General features: G+C 33.9%; 6 non-coding genes across 6 annotated transcripts; 3 read left to right on the forward strand and 3 right to left on the reverse strand.

Moving 5' to 3' along the window:
- Nucleotides 1–761: 761 nt before the first annotated feature.
- Trnaq-uug lies at nucleotides 762–833 on the forward strand. Its single transcript has one exon. It is a non-coding gene; the product is annotated as a tRNA-Gln (tRNA).
- Nucleotides 834–6181: 5348 nt separating this feature from the next.
- On the forward strand, nucleotides 6182–6253 carry Trnaq-uug. Its single transcript has one exon. It is a non-coding gene; the product is annotated as a tRNA-Gln (tRNA).
- A 3244-nt stretch (nucleotides 6254–9497) lies between these two features.
- Nucleotides 9498–9579, forward strand: Trnas-aga. The gene has a single exon. It is a non-coding gene; the product is annotated as a tRNA-Ser (tRNA).
- Nucleotides 9580–10506: 927 nt separating this feature from the next.
- On the reverse strand, nucleotides 10507–10625 carry LOC123669800. The gene has a single exon (XR_006745794.1). It is a non-coding gene; the product is annotated as a 5S ribosomal RNA (ribosomal RNA).
- A 271-nt stretch (nucleotides 10626–10896) lies between these two features.
- Nucleotides 10897–10968, reverse strand: Trnaq-uug. The gene has a single exon. It is a non-coding gene; the product is annotated as a tRNA-Gln (tRNA).
- A 4982-nt stretch (nucleotides 10969–15950) lies between these two features.
- Nucleotides 15951–16069, reverse strand: LOC123669812. Its single transcript, XR_006745805.1, has one exon. It is a non-coding gene; the product is annotated as a 5S ribosomal RNA (ribosomal RNA).
- Between the last annotated feature and the right edge of the window lie 4456 nt (nucleotides 16070–20525).

A 20525-nucleotide genomic window follows, 5' to 3' on the forward strand; every position in this document is an offset into this window, starting at 1 on the left:
TCTGGTCACCTTACTCACCAACAGAAACACAACACTGCTTGAAAACAGTATTATTCAGCTGTGATCTTCTCTAAGATCGAGGTACCTACTACCGCAGACTGCTCTGCTTGCTGATCTTATTTAAAAAGTTTCAATCAGAGTATTACTTGCCGCATAATATTTGCAGGCGCCTGCGTATCGCTCTTTTTTTTTGTTCGTCACAGTCGGCACTGATACTGATTCCCTTGTTGACAAGAAAGCGTGTTTTGCTCTCGCGGACGAAGACGCAGAGGCGGTTACCGACCTCCACCGCCGTCGATGTCGAAGTTAGTTTAACGTTTAACGATGCTCGATTCTTTTTTCTTCTACAGTACGGTGATTTACAACATTTTGCCTCGTCACCGAAACGGTAATGATATTTGTACTCTGGCTTGATGTTCTTGCTGCTCTGGCGTGATCTTGACTGCGAAAGAAAAGGGTGTCGGCGATGATGATCGCCTGCGTAGCTTAGCTATCTCCAGGCTTAGTTTTTCCACAGCACTTCAAGATGAACGGACATAGCCGTGTTGTTCAAAGTGATTGATACTGCTGCAATTGTAGTAGGTCCTTCACTTGTGCTTTCTTGAGCCACTTTCTTGTCTATAGTCAACTGACAAAAGTGGCCAGCGTGAATCTTGCAAAGTATATGAAAGCTACACGATAATTAATAAATTATCAATACGTAATTAGTACTTATCTCAATTAATAAATACATAATACTAAATTATATAAAATTGTAAAGCGGTTCCATGGTGTAATGGTTAGCACTCTGGACTTTGAATCCAGCGATCCGAGTTCAAATCTCGGTGGAACCTGTATTTATGCCAATTATTTTTCAAACTTTATATCAAATTAATATGTATGAAATTAATGTTATATAAAATACTACATCCATAATTCATGACATTTAACTTATAAACTTTCCTCGATAATCTGAACAAAGAAAAAATATTTTTATCCTATTATTAAACAAATTAAATCTAGACTCATGTCGATATGAATATCTCATTTTTTACTTTGATAACCAAAAGGTCTAACTTGGCACATATTATAATTGATATATAATTGATATATAAGAAGTTATGCAATTATATTGTCAAGTTGCAATCCAGAGGCGATAGCCAAGCGAGTGGCAGTAAGTAATTCATGAAATAAAAATTTAAAGTCAAAAGTTAAGTTAGGCGTCTCGTGACCATCTACAACGTGGCTGAAATGTCGGAAATCTTAAAATTAACAATCGTGGTATGTACGGGTGTAAATTATTAGTGATTTGCTGCGCCCGCGACTTCGTCCACGTGGAATTTAGCAAAGTAGTTATTGTTCAGTACGCAGAGTTATAAAAATGTAATAAAAAACTAAAATAAAAGTAGCCTAAGTTATTTCTTATTACATCTGCTATCTATTAGTGAAATCACTCATTATCATCACTTCAGCCTATCGCAGTCCACTGCTGAACATAGGCCTCCACAAATTCGGCCGAAAATAGCGTTAACTCATGTGTGCTGCCCATAGTCACTATGCTGGGTTGGTGACCCGACGCCTACGGGAAGAGAGGGGGTAGCTATATTCTTTACTGCCGTAACCACACAGCAGCAACTACTAGTGAAAGTCCCGTCAAAATCGTTCAGCCGTTTCAGAGATTTGCCGGAATAAGTAAACAGGCACACAGACAAAAATTGTAAAAAAATATTTTTTGGTATATTTACCGTGTATACATACTACATACATACATATGCATTTAGTAAAAAGCGGTTATTTTAATATTACAAATATTTTTTATATATATTTTTTTTATTTCTACAGATTATTTACATAATATATTTTTTTAAATACTTATTGGTATAATTATTTAAATAGGTAATGCGTATTTGACGATAAGCGATTGATTAGTAATTATGATCATATTATTGTAGAGTAGACAAAATTGTTCAATTTTAACTTTTAGGCTTATCGATACTAACCATTTTTAAATTTCATTTGATTCCTTTATTTAAAAATTATAAACACAAAAAATGTAATTCAAATCGTATTTTCAGCCTTTTCTTTTAAAATCGGTTGAACACAGCAATCGTCCCACTATTCACGTACAAGTAAATATTTTATTAAAGGCCAAGTGCAACATCATCAGTCTTCTCCGTAATATCGTGTCGCCGCGGACGTCTGAACAAATCGTTCTACGAGTTTTGTAAAAGGGTACAACATAGGGTTTGATTGTGGAGGGGAGTCGGGGGACGAAGCTGTTTCGTTTTATTAGTATTTAAAATTTATATCATTTGATTGCGTCATTGTTACGTAAATACTTATTATATAACCTTTTTTCATTGTATAAGTAGTACACATTAAATTTATAGTTTAAAAATATATATTTCCCATGTGGAAAACAAACTTCTGGTAATTACTTTTTTAAAGGTAGTGTCGGACTTTATTTTAATATTTTAATGTCAACCGTTTTCATTGTATTTAGATTATTGTATTGTTTTGTTGATATTTTCATTTTTTCATATTTCATTTTTTATTCATTGTATGATATTGGTTTTAAGGATGATGGTACATCATCATATACCGAAATGTTTCTTTAACAATTATAATTTAATTTTAACGTGGAAAATATTCTCAAAAACTAATTTCCAAATTCAAGAGAAGAAAGAAAATGATTAAAAGCCACATTTTGTAATATTTTTGTAGTACAAAATCTTTTTCTACAGGCGTTTTTGTTCCACGGTGTTTTAATTTTAAGCACTGATAGGTTTTTGGGTGATTCTGGCTTCCAGAGCACATTTAACGTGGCTATCGCGTATAGCATAATCTCATTTTCAATTAACATGCACATTTTTGTGGATTAAGATGAGTGAAATTAAGATTTAATCCTAAGATTATACTATTAATTGTTTTTTCTTAGACAATATTAAACTTTAATAAGCATCACCGCTTTAGTTTTTCACGAAAGAGGTTTTACGCCAGACGAAAAACAAATGACAGAGTGCGAAACACGAAGAAAAAAAATAACAAAATGCGTTCAGGTCCGAACCATTTGTCGTCGTAGATTACGTTTGAAATGAAAAGTGGGTAGTTCGAGAAGTTTTTTCATACTTGTCGCTCGTAAATACTTGTCAACCCTTGACTGATTTGCATGCTTTTGTTTCATTTCTATTTATTTTACTTGGTAAAGGTTTAATAAAAGGTTTTTTTTGGATATTTTTTAACTTAACAGTGCATAATTGACTTAATGGTCAATTTATCGTTAATTAATTGATATTAAATACTCTTGTATGTTTTATTTTTAGTTATGTTACTATGTTGCTTAAAAAATATTATTTTTAGGTTATGTCTTGTTTTTGATACCGAAAATGAAAAACTTATAAAACATTAATTACCTACCTAGATCATGCAATGACTAATTTTTTAATTTAATTTGTGTAACGGCTATATTAGCTATATATTATTTAAACGTATTTTTTGTTTTTATATATGTTGGAAAAGAGATATCCCAAGTGTGATGATAAGGAAACCAGATTCTGATGATCAAATCCCAGAGAAATCGAGGAAAACCCTAGAAAATCATAGTGACGACTAGTGCGTTTGTTATTTTTTTCGTCTACTTACGTTGTATTGCGTGTCTCTGTAATGAATACTTAAGCAAAGACTTTTTTATTAGAGTTATGTTCCTGATTTCCTGATGTGAGTAAGGTGACCACAGTTACGGCCGCTGAGTTTGAGGCGTTTATTACTTAGTATCAGTATTATTTATTATTCATAGAAATGATTCTAAAAGTGTAAAGAAGTATGTAATGTGCCTAATAATGCATTGTGTCCAGAAATGTGGTTTCTTTTTTTTCTTTTTTAAGCAGTTTTTATTGAACATAATTTCGAGGTTGAATGTTTATCTATTCCCAGTTTGTGTATTGGTAAAAAACAATATTTTATGCCGGTCGCTTAGCGTCCGCTTAGATATGAACATGTCTGTTCCACGTTAGACAATATTTTATACGATATTTATCTTAAGATATACTTACCTGGAATAATTTGGTTATTTCGCTTTCATATTTTTGTTGAAATCAATGAATAGTTAAAAATTTATAATTTCCGTAAAAAAAATCACCGAAAATGTGTTATGATTGATTGTGTTTTTATACCAATACACATTTATGTATAAAAAACGGGTTTTTATACATCAATGTGTATAGGTATAAAAACACAATCAATCATATCAATGCCTATACACAATGATTATTCGTACAATAAAATACTAAGCGATGAAAAATAGCCTCAATTAAAAATATATGTATTATGCGATATATCAATTACACAATAATTCTATAACAACTAGGAATATATCTTCGGACTCACATTTCACCTATCTCGTGTACATCTCGGTCTTTCTGGGCATCACATTAAATATTAACAAAATAAAAATGTAGAATGCCAGCGGACGTGCGCGTTATGGCGACGTCGAGTAACCGCCAAAGGAGCCATCTTGCAGCCATTCCATTTTCAGTTCCCGCCAATAAATATCTTATCGAGTTACAATGAGGGATAAGCGCGCCTCGGGACTGTTCGGCACTTTCCAAAAAATTTACGTTCCATTTTTGATGTACACATACATATCAAAGGAGGTCGGATATGTCCATCTTTGCTTATATTTGACATTGATGGAAACGTTTAGCATGATTGAATAATCTTGAATATTTAAATTATATAAAATAGTTATTTTACTAGAGTTAGTATTTTAGAAACTATTATATAATCATCAATTTCACTTACAAGCTAATTTATGACTAATACGATTTAACGCCACTGAAAACCGACAATGGCAATTTAAAACTACTTCAAAAATAAATTAAATTTTGAAAGAAGTCCGTCGGATAGTTGAACACCAGGCTCTAAAGCCTATTAAATATCTAACTATGGATCTTAGAACCAAACTAAATTTAAAGCCAAACTAAATAGCAAATAAACAACAAGACGCTAATAAACAATAGTAGAAATCCTAATGAGGGTAAGCCGATTTAAATGACTTTTAGCAATTATTCAATTCATTCAATTACAATGTAATAAATAGGTGAAACAAAGGTTTATTCCTCAAAAAATAAGATGATACTTTATTTAATTCGCTTCGCTGCTGATTCATATCGATAAGTTCATTTCGAAAGTCATTACGAATCTTTTTTTGTATAGTTTTCACGACTTTTAGCCTCCTGAATAAGCATAAATTTTTAGGCTTATAGATTCGAATACTTCTTGTATTCAAAATAATTATTGTAGACTTGTCAACAACACAGTATAAATAGAGACAGAAACTTCTGATCCACAGTTTTTTAAAATGTGATCCTAATATGTAACAAAATCTTTTGGTTTCCTTAAGGTCTGTCTAATGGTCTTGTTTAATTTCCTTTGTACTTATATATATATATATATATATATATATATATATATATATATATATATATATATATATATATATGATATATATATGATTGCATTGTTATCCTTGATAAGGAAACTTCCCACCAACCTGCAACAGAACTACAGCGGAATCAGCTCCAGCTCTTCTCCATATAAGGGATGTCCCTGACTTTAGGATACTTATATTTTGGTTTAATTCATTTTATTTTCTTTGCGTATGAGTAGCGTGACAACACCATATTCAAAAATGTAATATAGAACAATTACAATACCTTGCTGAAATCATGGGATTTTGTTTTCTAATGTTTACGCGAATATCACTCATTATATCACTAGATTCTCTTGAATCATGGCATTACTACATTCATAAAAAAAAATGTTATTTGGTGACCGCAGGGCTGGCTTTGTCGCACCGAAGACGCTGCTGCCCGTCTTCGGCCTGTGTATTTCAAGGCCAGCAGTTGGATGGAGGCCTGCCCAGCGTGGTGACTATGAGCAACACACATGAGTTCACGTTATTTTTGGCGTAAACTTGTGGAGGTCTATGTCCTGCAGTGGACTGTATAGGCTGTAATGATGATGATGATGATATTGTTATTTCCCAATTAAAGTCGTTCGGTAATGTACAATACCTAATATTTTGAATTGGATTAGTAAGTAATGTGAAATATTCTTATTATTTAATTGTATGTGTGTTTATACAGGTGTTATTAGTGCTGTAATTAGCAAAACTACATTATATACTGTTGTTAGAACAAGAGGTTCCATGGTGTAATGGTTAGCACTCTGGACTTTGAATCCAGCGATCCGAGTTCAAATCTCGGTGGAACCTGACTTTTTTTATTCAAATTTTTAACAATGTTCATAATTTGAGCTCTCCTATAGCTGAAATTAAAAAAATCTTTTCGATGTCACAAATTGTATTACTCTCATACAGATGAGCTATAACATACAAATACAAAAATTCTTTATAGTATACCACAAATAACACAAAGAGAATAAAATAATCCCACCAAAAACATTTTCATGTAAAATGTTGCCAAGACGAGATCACATGGCTCGCACTGTCAAAAAGTTATCAGATCTCATGTAGAGCCAAGCTTCTAACTCTACACGCCCTAACTCTACAAGCCCTAACTTCACAAACTCTACACCTTAGTCAAAATATGTGGCTTGGCCGTTTCGCTACTTTCACGTGAGCGTAAGGTGAAAAATTTATTCACTGTTTATTACTTTTCTGTTATACAATAGTTCTATTAAAGAAAAAATAAAAAGAAGAAGAATAATTGATACATACATATAATACAAATAAAAATAAAAAGAGAATATATATAAATGAAACAGGAAAGTCGTGTCACAACATCGGCAGCCGGTAGTAACGAAACGGCCAAGACACATATTTTGACTAAGGTGTAGAGTTTGTGAAGTTAGGGCTTGTAGAGTTAGGGCGTGTAGAGTTAGAAGCTTGGCTCTACATGAGATCTGATAACTTTTTGACAGTGCGAGCCATGTGATCTCGTCTTGGCAACATTTTACATGAAAATGTTTTTGGTGGGATTTCATTTCTTTTTGTAAGTTGCTTATGACAATATTATAGCTGCATTTTACCTCCGACACATTTTATACCATAAATATCATTCAATCTTCACCATATTCGGTTTAAGCACGCTGTTTTTGATTTTATGTTGAACTGATATGCAAACGGACCTCCGCCAAAACTTAAATACCAAAATTACACAATGTAAATTTTCGACCTAAACTAATAACCGATTTTTATTTTTTATGTATTTTATTATTATTATTAATAACGAGGAGTCCCTATATCAATTTTCAGACCTCTAGCATCAAAATTTGCGGAAGTCTCATACAAACTTCCATCTCCTAGTTTAAGGGGTTGGGGGGTAAAAGTTCCAAGTTTTAGAATTTTTTTCTTGTTTGTGTACTAATACTAGCTTACATACCAAATTTCAGCTTTCTGGAACTTCAGGAAGTACTCTAAGAATTTTGATGATCATCAGTGAGTGACGAAATCGGGGTTTTTTAGATATCAATAAAATCTAAAGTATAAGAGCTATGTAATTGAAACTTTATATGTTTAATAAGTTCACTATTGACATTATATTCCGAGAATTTTGTTTATCTAGTATAATCCAAACCCAAGTTATGGGGGTTCAAAAAAACGACGAAGCACTTCGAGAAAAGATAGGTAGTGCTTTTCGTTTTTTTTTTTTTTTTTTTTTTTTGTCTCGTCTTGGCGGGGGCACTACCGTGCCCCCAGATGACAAAATACACAAATGTACAAAAGTTGGCCTTATCGCTAAAGGGGCGATCTCTTCCAGACAACCTTTGGGTAAAGGCGTGAAGAGAATGAAGCGGAATGAAGGTGTACCAATGATACACAAATATTCAAAACACGCACACATACACACACACAAATACATATACGCACGAACACACACACATATGTCTATATATCTAATCCCATACAGATAACTACATAACCTGACTGACGAGAACCAATAATGTTATAAATAAAAGCGAACGTAAAAGAATACAAAATATTTGTTTAAAAAAAAACAACTTTATTATATAGTGACTTATGCAAGAAACTAACTGCAAATTTACTTTAATCAGAGGTAGATTGTAAATATTTGACTCTATAAAAATTTATTATAATACCATTTACTGTGTGGCTACGGTACTAAAGAATATAGCCACCCCCTCTCTTCCAGTGGGTGTCGTAAGAAGCGACTAAGGGATAACACAGTTCCACTATCACCTTGGAACTTAAAAAGCCGACCGGTGGCGGGATAATCATCCAACTGCTGACTTTGAAATACACAGGCCGAAGACGGGCAGCAGCGTCTTCGGTGCGACAAAGCCAGTACTGCGGTCACCAACCCGCCTGCCCAGCGTGGTGACTATGGGCAAAACACATGAGTTCACGTTATTTTTGGCCTAAACTTGTGGAGGTCTATGTCCAGCAGTTGACTGTATAGGCTGTAATGATGATAATACCATGTTCGTGATGAAGGTTCCACCGAGATTTGAACTCGGATAGCTGGTCAGAGTCCAGAGTTCTAATCGTGAATTTATTATCTTGTATATTTAAGCATGTTTACAGTTCTCGCCATTTACCTTCCTTTTTATCATAATTATAATGTAAATCTTTCCCCATTATTAGTGTGAAAAGTACGATAGCGCAAAATTATAGTTTCTTGTTGTTTAACTGAAGGAGGGCACAGCAGGAAATGTCCTGCTCAAAATATGGAGCAGCTCGACAGGGGTAGTACCTCATCCTTACAGGAAACCACAGCTAAATAATACTGTTTTCAAGCAGTATTGTGTTCCTGTTGTGAGTAAGGTAACCAGAGCTCCTGGGGGGATAGGATCGGCAATGCGCATACGATGCTTCTGGTGTTGCAAGCGTCTATAAGCTACGGTAATCGCTTACCATCAGGTGAGCCGTACGCTTGTTTGCCGACCTAGTTATATTTAAAAAAAAGGACTAGTTTGTGGCTGTTGTGCTGGCAGGTGCGCGTTCGATCCTCGTACATAGAAAACTTTTGTATTGGCCATACAGATGTTTGCCGTGATCTGGGCGCTTGTGCTTGTGTATAGTGTGTGTTTCCGGACCACCGACACAGGAGATAATCCTAGTGGGAGCCCTTAAGAGAGGCGTTAGTTAAGTGTCTAATAATAAATGTATTCTTTAACTATAAGATAAGAAATGTATCCTTTAACTAGCCGTTTATTTGTAAAAGCTCGCTCTATTTATAAGAATCAGGATTCACATTTTTAGCTTGCGGACCTACATTATCTTAGTTATACGAGTAGTTAATCTAGAACACATTAACTGCCGTATACTGTTTCAAATTTAAAATAGTACTTTGACATTTTTATCTGCATTGTAAAAAAAAAACATTGCATAATTCCTTTAATAAACGTTGAGCCTTAACTCGTTTGTAGCACAACAAACGGTAAATAAATCGAATGAATATCATTCTTACCTACTTTTACTTATTTGAGTTTCATGGTTGTAGAGCAATTGTGGTTTTATTCATATTATTTATCAAGCAGTCGTGGCCGAGCGGTTAAGGCGTCTGACTAGAAATCAGATTCCCTCTGGGAGCGTAGGTTCGAATCCTACCGACTGCGGACTTTTTTGTAGCATTAGTTTCAGCATTTGGTGGAGGTGACCTGTGTGTTGATGGATTATCTACGTAAATATATATAATGACTTCTCCCATATCTTATTATTTTCTAATGTTAACGCGAATTCAATTCATTGCAATGAAACAACTTTTTCGGATTTTATCGCGGCATATTAAGTTTTTTAGTTGCCCGACGTTTCGGACGTTTACTTCGTCGACGTTTAACTTTACAACAACCATGGTCACGGGAGGGCTGAGTTTTCCCATCATCATCACCATCACTTCAGCCCTTCTTAGTCCACTGCTGGCCACAGGCCTCCACAAATTCGCGCCAAAAATGGCGTGAACTTATATGTGTTGCCCATAGTCACCACGCCGGGCAGGCGGGTTGGTGACCGCAGAGCTGGATTTGTCGCACCGAAGACCGCAGTTGGATGGACCGAAGTGGTATCCTGCCATCGGTCGGCTTTAGGAATTCCAATGTGGTAATGGAACTGTGTTATCACTTAGTCGCCTCTTACAACACCCAGGGGAAGAAAGGGGGTGGCTATATTCTTTACTGCCGTAACCACACAGCGAGTTTTCCCATATCTTCTTCTTTTTGATGTTAGTAAACTGAATCGGCTTACTACATAATAAGTTTTTCGCAATACTAGTTTCATCATATAAATAGTAAGTAACATTTAGTTAAATGAACACAGATGTTTCATCACCAAGTTTGTTTAGATGTTTCACATGTCACCATGTTTTATTAGAAAATTGCACACTTCAGTCACTTCAGCCTGTAACACTAACATCCCACTACTGGGCTCAGGCCTCTTTTTTCATATACATCTCTTAAAAATATTCCTATTTACCCTTTTTAATGTTCTCACACTTTGATATATAAAAAATATATATATCGTCGTTAAACCATTATAAAGCAACAAAAAGCCAACGTCACGCGGTGTTCCCAGGCGGTCACCCATCCAAGTACTGACCGCGCCCGACGTTGCTTAACTTCGGTGATCGGACGAGAACCGGTGTATTCAACGTGGTATGGACGTTGGCGATTAGGGACTCGAATTACAGTAATTGTATTTACAGATCGTTCTATACAAACTAGACAATATTCACCCATTTGCATAATGGATAAAAATTGAATAATTATCTTCTTAGTATGTTAAAAATAAATCATGAAAAAGTTGTTTAAGAAATTCCAATCTATATTATATATTCGGCAACCACTATTCAAATCAGACTTTTATTAGTCAACCCTATATCATCATATTTGCAATGAAGCTGCGCTCATTTTGATGTAAGGTTTATTTATTAAAAAGTCAGGTTCCACCGAGATTTGAACTCGGATCGCTGGATTCAAAGTCCAGAGTGCTAACCATTACACCATGGAACCGTATGATCATTTAGTTTTAAATATCTATTATTCTCATCAAAAAATCAGATTAATGAGAGAAAACATCTGTTTAAATATAACTATATAAACAGAATTAAACTATGTCAATTAAAGGTATATATTATAATAAATTAAAACAATGTAGATAGTGTTGACATTTTTTTATTTCAAAAACAAGTACTTTGTATCTTCACCAACTTATATTTCCCTTTCAACTTCCGTTCGCCTCGCCCGATCACACTTTTTGTAAAGCTCTCGTCCCGCATTCACCAGCTTACTCCGTAAGGTGACCGCAGGACTGGCGTTGTCGCACCGAAGACGCTGCTGCCCGTCTTCGGCCTGTGTATTTCAAAGCCAGCAGTTGGATGGTTATTCCGCCACCGGTCGGCTTTCGGTTCGGCTCGGATGGTTATATGGAGAGGGGGTGGCTATATTCTTTAGTACCGTAGCCACACATTACCCATGAGTATACGTTATTTTTGGCGTAAAGTTGTGGAGGCCTATGTCGAGCAGTGGACTGTATAGGCTGTAATGATGATAATGATGAGACCGATATACAGACACATATAGAAAAGATACAGAACAAGATGTAGGTACTAAGGCTGTTTTACCGCTAAATGAGCGCTTTATTCTAGATAATCTTTGGGCATAGGATACAGAAACAGTGGTTAGAAGTGTACAAATATTAAGGAGGAAAAAAATGATAACAGTAAACATAGTTATCGTATCAAAAAAATCCTATCGAAATAACCTACTTTAACTATTTTACAAGCTCTGTATCCTTGACGCACGCGACTCCCCGAGGAGCATAACTTGAAACTTGAAGCGTTGTCCATTAGTTTTATAATAAAACATTTCGGAGGCGTATTCAGCGGCGCGCCTTACGTATTAACTGATTACTTTAATTAAAAAATGCTAACTCTTCCGTTGTCGGTGTCTGGGGAACGGTGGCGTGTGGCTAGTTGAAATCTATGTAAGCTAGTCCAACTGCACTAAACTGTGTTTAACTTGCGGTTAAGAATGATGGTATAGATATTAGTAGGAGTTATTCTTGTTGCGCGGGTGGTCGCCAGTTCGATCTTCGCTCGTGGTAAACATTTGTATAGGCTATACACATTTTGTTAGTATAATGTGTGTATTTCCAGACCCCCATCCCAGGTGGAAATCATAATTAAGTTTTCCATTGCCGTTAACATAAATAAACGCCTCATACTCATGAGGCGTTTATTTATCTATTTATATTGTTATTTATTGTTTTTAACACATAAATCTATTGATATTGCAATGGTAAATTAAATAAAACTAAAAGGACTGTAAAAATGAAATACCTAATTTAAAAAGTATTAAATTAAAAACACGTCAATTGCGAGTCGTACCTCGCGTGCCGAGGGTTCCGTACGGACAAAATTATTAATAAAATTTTTATTATACGATGTAACTAAAAATGACGCCTATATGACGTCTGACGATAGTTTTTGTAACGCTGTCTTGGACATATAGATTAGATAGATATTCGATTATATTTTAAATTGATTTTTTTTTTTATTATAGTTACCATGCATAGTATAAACAAAGACTATTTAAGACTAACTGTGATTTAAGGAAGCTTTTTACATTTGTCGTAAAACTTTAATCTAACAGTAACCAGTCAAACAAACCGCCCTCAGTGTCACCGGACCTAACCCTTCCGACAACAAACGGACTCGATACTTATCAGTTGTGCCTCGTCGCGACGACGTCGACATTACCTGTGAATTATTATTTCTGATTAATAAATTGTGACTCCCTGAAGACAGGGGCGGGGCGCGTTCTCGTCAATTATGAAATTTGATGCTTTTTCATTAAAACCTACGGGGCCCTGGAGGCCGGCGGGCCTTCAGTGGGTTAACGGGACGTGTTTAGGCTTATAGCGGTTTCGTCATTTGACAAGTTGGACAGGTGCGGTTATTGGAATTGTAATTTGTGCACGATTAATATTGTAGCGTTAAGTTTTATTATTAAACTAGCTGTTCCCACGACTTCGTCCGCGTGGAATAGTGACTTTGGACATCTTTTTTTGGATATATCTTTTGGTTTATTTTGGATCATAAACAATGTGATTCTTTAAATTGGTAATACTTTATTATTTGTGAACTGATTAACATGAAACAAACACTAAATGCAAAGTGAAGCTTACTACAATATATTAATGAAAACCACATCTAAATCGGATAAGTCGTTTCTGAGATTGGCGTACAGACAAAAGTTCTAACAATCATTTTTTTGGGTGCTATTTACGTTGATAAAAACTCCAATAATATTTTTTCTCATACAGATATCTTCCATGTACAGACAGCGATCCTTTACATTTTTATTACCTATGTGTATTGATTGATAATTGATTAGGATCTCGTTTTTAAGGTTTTGAATCAAATTAGGTTTCATCACACACGTTATTTATCCAACATATTTAATACTTGCTTACAGCACTGCTAAATAATATTTAAAAAAATATTCGTTTTAAAAATACAGTAAATTTGTAACGTCTACAAAAATAATGATAATAATTTTTTAGGTTAAGAAACAATAATAAAAAATTATAATATTCTTATTAAACTTTTTTACATTCATACCTTCTTTCTTTACTTGCTTTTGAACCCGCGATTGAGTAATATTTTCACGCGCATTTTTCATTCGGCGATAACTCCTAAGATATTCCGCTTAAATGACATGGTGTACCTAAACTATATTGTATTTTATACCTAACGACAAATATTCAGTCAACCAGTAAAGTAACCTTTGGGTAAGGGAATTACCGTTAGTTTGTATGTGACAAGAGCGATTTTTATCTTAATACTAGCTGACCCGGCAAACGTTGTTTTGCCAATAAACTATCTGTGCGGGGATTTACTTATAATCGAAAGCGTTGTAGACAATGAAAGTATTCTTTGTTTAGTGCAGAGAAAAATTAAAATAATACGTATAACAGTCACTGCTACGATCGATACACAAAAAAATACCATAATAATTGTGTTTGCTCACAAACGAAAGAAAACCGACTTCAATTACATCGACAAGTAATACAACGTAGATCGACGAAAAAATAGTCAAGACACTACGCGTATCAAAGATTACTCAAAAAGTAGTTATCATAAACATCATATATATGATAAACATCAGCTTTCGATTAAATTAAAAATTATCAAAATCGGTACACTCAGTAAAAAGTTATTGCGGATTTTCGAGAGTTTCCCTCGATTTATCTGGGATTCCATCATCAGATCCTGGTTTCCTTATCATGGTACAAAACTAGAGATCATCAAAGTCGGTACATCCAGTAGAAAGTTATGCGGTATAATACAACGTAGGTCGACGAAAAAAGCGTCAAGTAAAAACGCATTATTAGATATAACTCGAAAAGTAGTTGTTAGATCTCAAATAAATTTAAATGGGACCAATTGGCACACACCACCTTTCGATTAAAACAAAATTTGTCGAAATCGGTCTACGCGGTCAAAAGTTCTGATGTAACATACATAAAAAAAAAAAAAAAAATACAGTCGAATTGAGAACCTCCTCCTTTTTTGGAAGTCGGTTAAAAATGGCCGAAAACGGTATAGTGAGTAAGACAAGAGACCGGCTTCATTCTCATCCCTACTCCGTGATGTTTGCTGGATGACAGGTGACAACGGTAGACATCTAGCGGGGATAACTGGTCGATTGATAGTTAATCGACCGGCGAAGGTAGAAGATCAAATTGAATTAAGGACAAAAATCATAATTGAAGGAAATTATTAAAAATAATAAAAAATAAAAATTGCGATGGAAAAATAGGGGTTGATCATAGAAAGGTGGAAAATTAAGAGTAATATAATTTTTTTTATTCTAAGTCATGACAAAATAAAAATAAAAATCTTGCCAAAATAATTAAAGTTTATAATTAACAAATAAAATATTAGGGTTGATCGTAGAAGGTTGAAAATTGCGGGTTGTATGTATTTTTTTTTGTTGTATCATAAAAAAATAAAAAATAAATAATTCATCTAAAAATTTAAAAAAAAAGATGATTTTGGTCTCTTACTGTTCATACTAAATTAAGGCTCTATTTATTAAACAAGACGATTCTGAACTTGAAATATACATATAATTACATCTCTGTGTCGTTTGCAGTCGAAATACTTGGACCTTGGAATAGCATTGCTAAAAAAAATTATATGAGACAACTCCTCGCCTTATTTCTTCCACTGGTGACAAGAGGGCTGGTCCATTTTTTGTCCAGAGAATCGGCATAGCGATTCAACGAGAAAATGCTGCCAGTATTTTTGGCATCATTCCACGCGGACATGATTTGTACCATAACACTAAGTATCTGTAAATATATATTACAGGTATTCATATTATTATTTATAGCGCACAAACACAAATCGCCGTCATAACGCCCCAGTTCGTATTATTTTCAAGGTTGTTTAATAACCATCAGTTCTAGATAAATAATTGTATTTGCTCGCAAAGGAAAAAAAACCAACTTCAATTAAGTACATCGACAAAGTAGTACAACGTAGATCGACGAAAAAATAGTCAAGTAACTACGCGTTATCAAAGATTAATCAAAAAGTAGTTATCAGATCTCGATAAAATTTAAATGTGACCACATGATAAACATCGGCTTTCGATTAAATTAAAAATTCAATATCAAAATCGGTACATCCAGTAAAAAGTTTACAACGTAGATCGACGAAAAAAGCGTCAAGTAAAAACGCATTATTAAATATAACGCGAAAAGTAGTTGTTAGATCTCAAATAAATTTAAATGGGACCAATTGACACACACCACCTTTCGATTAAAAAAAAATTGTCGAAATCGGTCCACACGATCAAAAGTTTTGCCACATATATAAAAAAAAAAAACAGTCGAATTGAGAACCTCTTACTTTTTTGGAAGTCGGTTAAAAAATAATATAAATTAATTAAAAAATTAGTTAAATAGCAAAAAAAGAATAAAAAGCCAACGTCACGCGGTGTTCCCAGGCGGTCACCCATCCAAGTACTGACCGCGCCCGACGTTGCTTAACTTCGGTGATCGGACGAGAACCGGTGTATTCAACGTGGTATGGACGTTGGCGATAAATGAATTTAATTACTTGTAATGTTTTCTCATATTATACATCTGTGTTTTGTTTTTAACCAATCTAAAAAAAGAAGGAAGCTCTCAAATTGAATGTAAATATATTTAAACAAAACCTCCGCAAGCTATTTATGAAGTAGTTTAGATAGTAAAGGTAGCCGAAAATTAATAAAAAAAAATTTTATTTTCAACTACTTATAGAGTTTTTACAATTATTTGTTTTGCCCCTCCCTTAAACAATTCCGGGTATGCCCATGTCCTTGACCCATCTTGGATGTACCATAGTAATAACCATCTGTTTGTGCTACCTAATTAGTGTAGGTATGTACTCCCGATGTAAAAGGGGGTTTGAAATTTAATGCCAATGCTTGTCTGTGAGTCTATCAGTAGCCTATTTCAATCCGTTATTTTTTACGTGAAAACGAGTTTCCTTGCAGAGATTCTTAGCTACTTATGTTTAATAAAAACCGATCCAACACTTAGTATTACCTAGATCGTTTCAAAAAGAATGAACGACATTTTCAGAATATATTAGAATAATTGCGTAGGTTTATATTAATAATAGTAATAATAATTTATTTAAGTCAGATTCACATCCATACAAAAGTTATTAACAATTTTATAACTTAAAAACGAATGTTAGTATGACACACTGTAACACGTGTGATTTTTAGTTTGGGTGAATGTTTAACTTTTTTTGTGTGAATTACAATCGGAATTAAAATCAAAATCAAAATTTAAATTTAAATTTAAATTATATTATTATTTAAATTTAAATTTAAATCCAATCACTGGGTACTAAAATTCAATCGAAATTACAATTAAAATCAAGTCAAAATTAAAAATACATCCATACTAAATAATTCAATTTAAATTACAATTAAAATTCTAATCTATTAGTCTAGCAGTTTTAACTACAAGAGTTATAGATAATAACCGCTTTTTAGATAACGATTGACACTTGAAATAAAAACGTCTGTTATTTCCTGAAAAGTCCTTTTAATTGCATGACTAAGAGTTATTCCGATTAATGAGTAATATGTACCTAATTAAAATAATTGTGTTTGGTAGCAAACGAAAAAAAAAAGACTTTAAATACATCCACCAGTAATATAACAAAGATAGACAAAAAAATAGACAACTAAATACGCGTTATCAGAGGTAACTCAAAACTACTCTCTTAGTACTTGTCCTATCTCGGTCAAAATGAGATCACATGACAAGCAGTACATTACGATTCATCATCATCATCACTTCAACCTATCACAGTCCACTGCTAGACATAGGCCTCCACAAGTTCGCGCCAAAAATGGCGTGAACTCATGTGTTTTGCCCGTAGTCACCACGCTGAGCTGAGCTGTGACCGTAGGGCCGACTCTGCCGCACCGAAGACGTTTTCCTTTCGTTGAAAAAAAGAATCATCGAAATCGGTCCACCGTTTAAAAATAGAGTAGAATTGATAATCTCTTCCTTTTTTGAAGTCGGTTAAAAACGGCCAAATGCGTTTCGAGCCATGCTAGGTGAGTACGTCCAACCTCTTTGACTTATTAGAAGAGGCAAAGAGATGCACTTGGCTAAAGAAATCACGATATCGACGACACATGTCATGACAATATACAAATGATATTGTCATAAAAGACCTGTTCTTCTTTTTAAGTTTCGATCATTCTTACAAGGAAAAAAGTCCTTATATATACGTAAATATCGTGTAATAACAATAGCAGCTTTTGTTAGCATCATTAAACTACATATAGGTAGTACCTATATGCGTAGCTAACAGTTTTTTTGTAAAAACGGACTTTTCAGAAAATCCCTTTAATCTTTCATCGTTATCAGACAAATAAATCCTATACCTACTTGTCATGTATCATACCTTCTTACTGTAGGGGAAAAACGCTTTGTAATTAAAGATGTGTACTTGTTATTTTTGTATTCAAAGAGTAGGTATATCAAAAATGGTTTGAGTTAAACCTGTTTTATTTGGCCTCTTAAAAAATGGATACTAATGTTAAAAATTTTCAGGGGATTGCCACATGAGAGGATAGATAAATTTTCCTAGAATAGTCAAAAATACATTTAGATAATTATTTAATAGATTATTTTTTATAGACTCTGGTTTACTTTTTCTATACAACTAGGTCGGCAAACAAGCGTAATTACCCACTTGACGATAAGTAGTTACTATAGCTTATATGTAGATGCCTGCAACACCAGAAGCGCCGCAAGTGCGTTGCCAATCCTACCCGCGATCCTCTTCAGGATCTTTGGCCACCTTACTCATCGCAGGAACACAACACTACTTATAAGCAGCATTATTTAGCTGTGATCTTCTATAATCTATAAGATTGAGGATAAGAGGAGGATATATACAATACACCTTAGTAAGGTGTATTGTATATATCAAGATAGAATTATTAATATGGTGCAATGCTGATACTAAATACTATCTACAACAAAAGATACGTTAGAAATCTCTAAAATTATCAGTATTCCTCTACCATATTATGCGTGTATTATGCATATAAACCTTCTTCTTGAATCACTCTATATATTTTAAAAAAACCGTACTAAAATCCGTTGCGTGCTTTTAAAGATCTAAGCATACATAGGGACAGACAGCGGGAAGCGACTTTGTTTTATACTATGTAGTGATGTCTGATAGCATTTTTCTAAAGTCGTCAGTTCCTCCTCTGAGTCAAAAATTGCTTTATTTTAGAGTGTACATGAAAACTTTTCCTATTTCCCCTAAAATTTCATTAGAAGATTATGAAATATATTATTAAAATTCTACATTTAATTAAAATGAGCTATTTCATATTTTTTAAATTTTTGTACGTATTATATACTTACATATAAACTTTAAAAAAACTATGACATTTATTGTCAAAAACGCAGTTTGATTCATCACGCTTCATAATTTTAAGCTACCTAGTCATTTAGGGCACAATTTTCACATTTGATAACTAGCGTATGATAACAATAAACGCATTCATGGTAATACATCAAGTGATCAATCTACTAAATGAAGGTACATTTGTTAAAATTACACTTTACAGTTGTTCTATTGCTTTTTTCTATCAACAATAAGTGTGGCGACCGTATATTAAAAATTTCCAGGAAATTCCGTTGAATTCAATCGTCAAGTTAAGTCTAATTTGGTGCAGTCCGGAAATAATGCGTGTACAAATCTTTAAGCGAGTCATTTTAATTTATATACTTCGATTTACAATCAAAACATCTAAAACCAACATGATAACGCTTCAGCCTGTAATATCCCACTACTGGGCATAGGCCTCTTTCCCCACGTAGCTCGTAGCCACGCTGCTCCAATGCGGGTTGGCGGATATATTCCCTACTATGAGTAACGATCGCTATCAGGTGTACATGATAACAACCGGGACCGACGGCTTAACCTGGTCTCCGAGGCACGGTAGGGAGACCCAGAAAGACTGCACAAACACCCAGAACCCAGACCACGGCAAACACCTGAATGGCCAATACAAATGTTTGCAATGTGTGGGGATCGAACCCGCAACCGCCAGCGCAACAGGTACAACCATGGCTGCAACCGTTGCGCCAACGCGGCGTCGTGATGACAACATGATAACACGTATAATATATTAAATACGTTTATACTTTCAAACCTCGAGTAACAATAACAATTATTAATAACTAATATAGCTATACCAGGCGGTTTTACCCGCGTTAATTTAAAAAGAAAATGTACTAAAATGTTATATAGCCTTACTCAGAAAATAGGCTATCTAACACAAAAAGAATTCGAACCAGTAGTTCTTGAGATTCGATTGAAAAATTTAAAGATTCAAACGCTTCATTAATCTATATGTATATATAAATGAATGTTGGTCTATATGTCCTTTATAGAATCGTAAATTATGCATTTCATCATGTCATGATCTTCAGCAAAGTGTTGTGCATGAGCCAACATAGGTTGGTACGACCAAAAAAAAAAGCGTAGCAACGCGCGCAGGGTACAGCTAGTACCTATTAGTATAGATTTATATTTCAAATATTCATATTGAATAACCAAAATATCTATTTGACATATGATGATAATTAATTACATATCTTTATATATTTTTTTCAAAAAAAACTGATTTAAATACGTTCTTTAATTTTTGACAGTTACGAATCCCATGAACATTTTGTATAGGAAAATTTATTTTCTTTTATTATATTTTATTTTTTCGTCAATTTTCCAATGTTTTTAATAATTATTATTCTATTTCGAGCTAACCGAGTAATCCACAAAATCAAATATCATAATAATTGGTCCAGCCGTGCTCGATTTATAAATGGTGTAACTAATACAAATGTTTTGTCTACATATATTATATTACCTACAAATAAATAAAATTGGAGTGTTTGTTTATAATATTAAAATAAACGTTTTTTTTTTTTTTAAATTGCACACGGACGAAGTCGCGGGCAC

This window comes from Melitaea cinxia, chromosome 3 (genome assembly GCF_905220565.1).
Source record: "Melitaea cinxia chromosome 3, ilMelCinx1.1, whole genome shotgun sequence".
NCBI classification, from domain to species: domain Eukaryota; kingdom Metazoa; phylum Arthropoda; class Insecta; order Lepidoptera; family Nymphalidae; genus Melitaea; species Melitaea cinxia.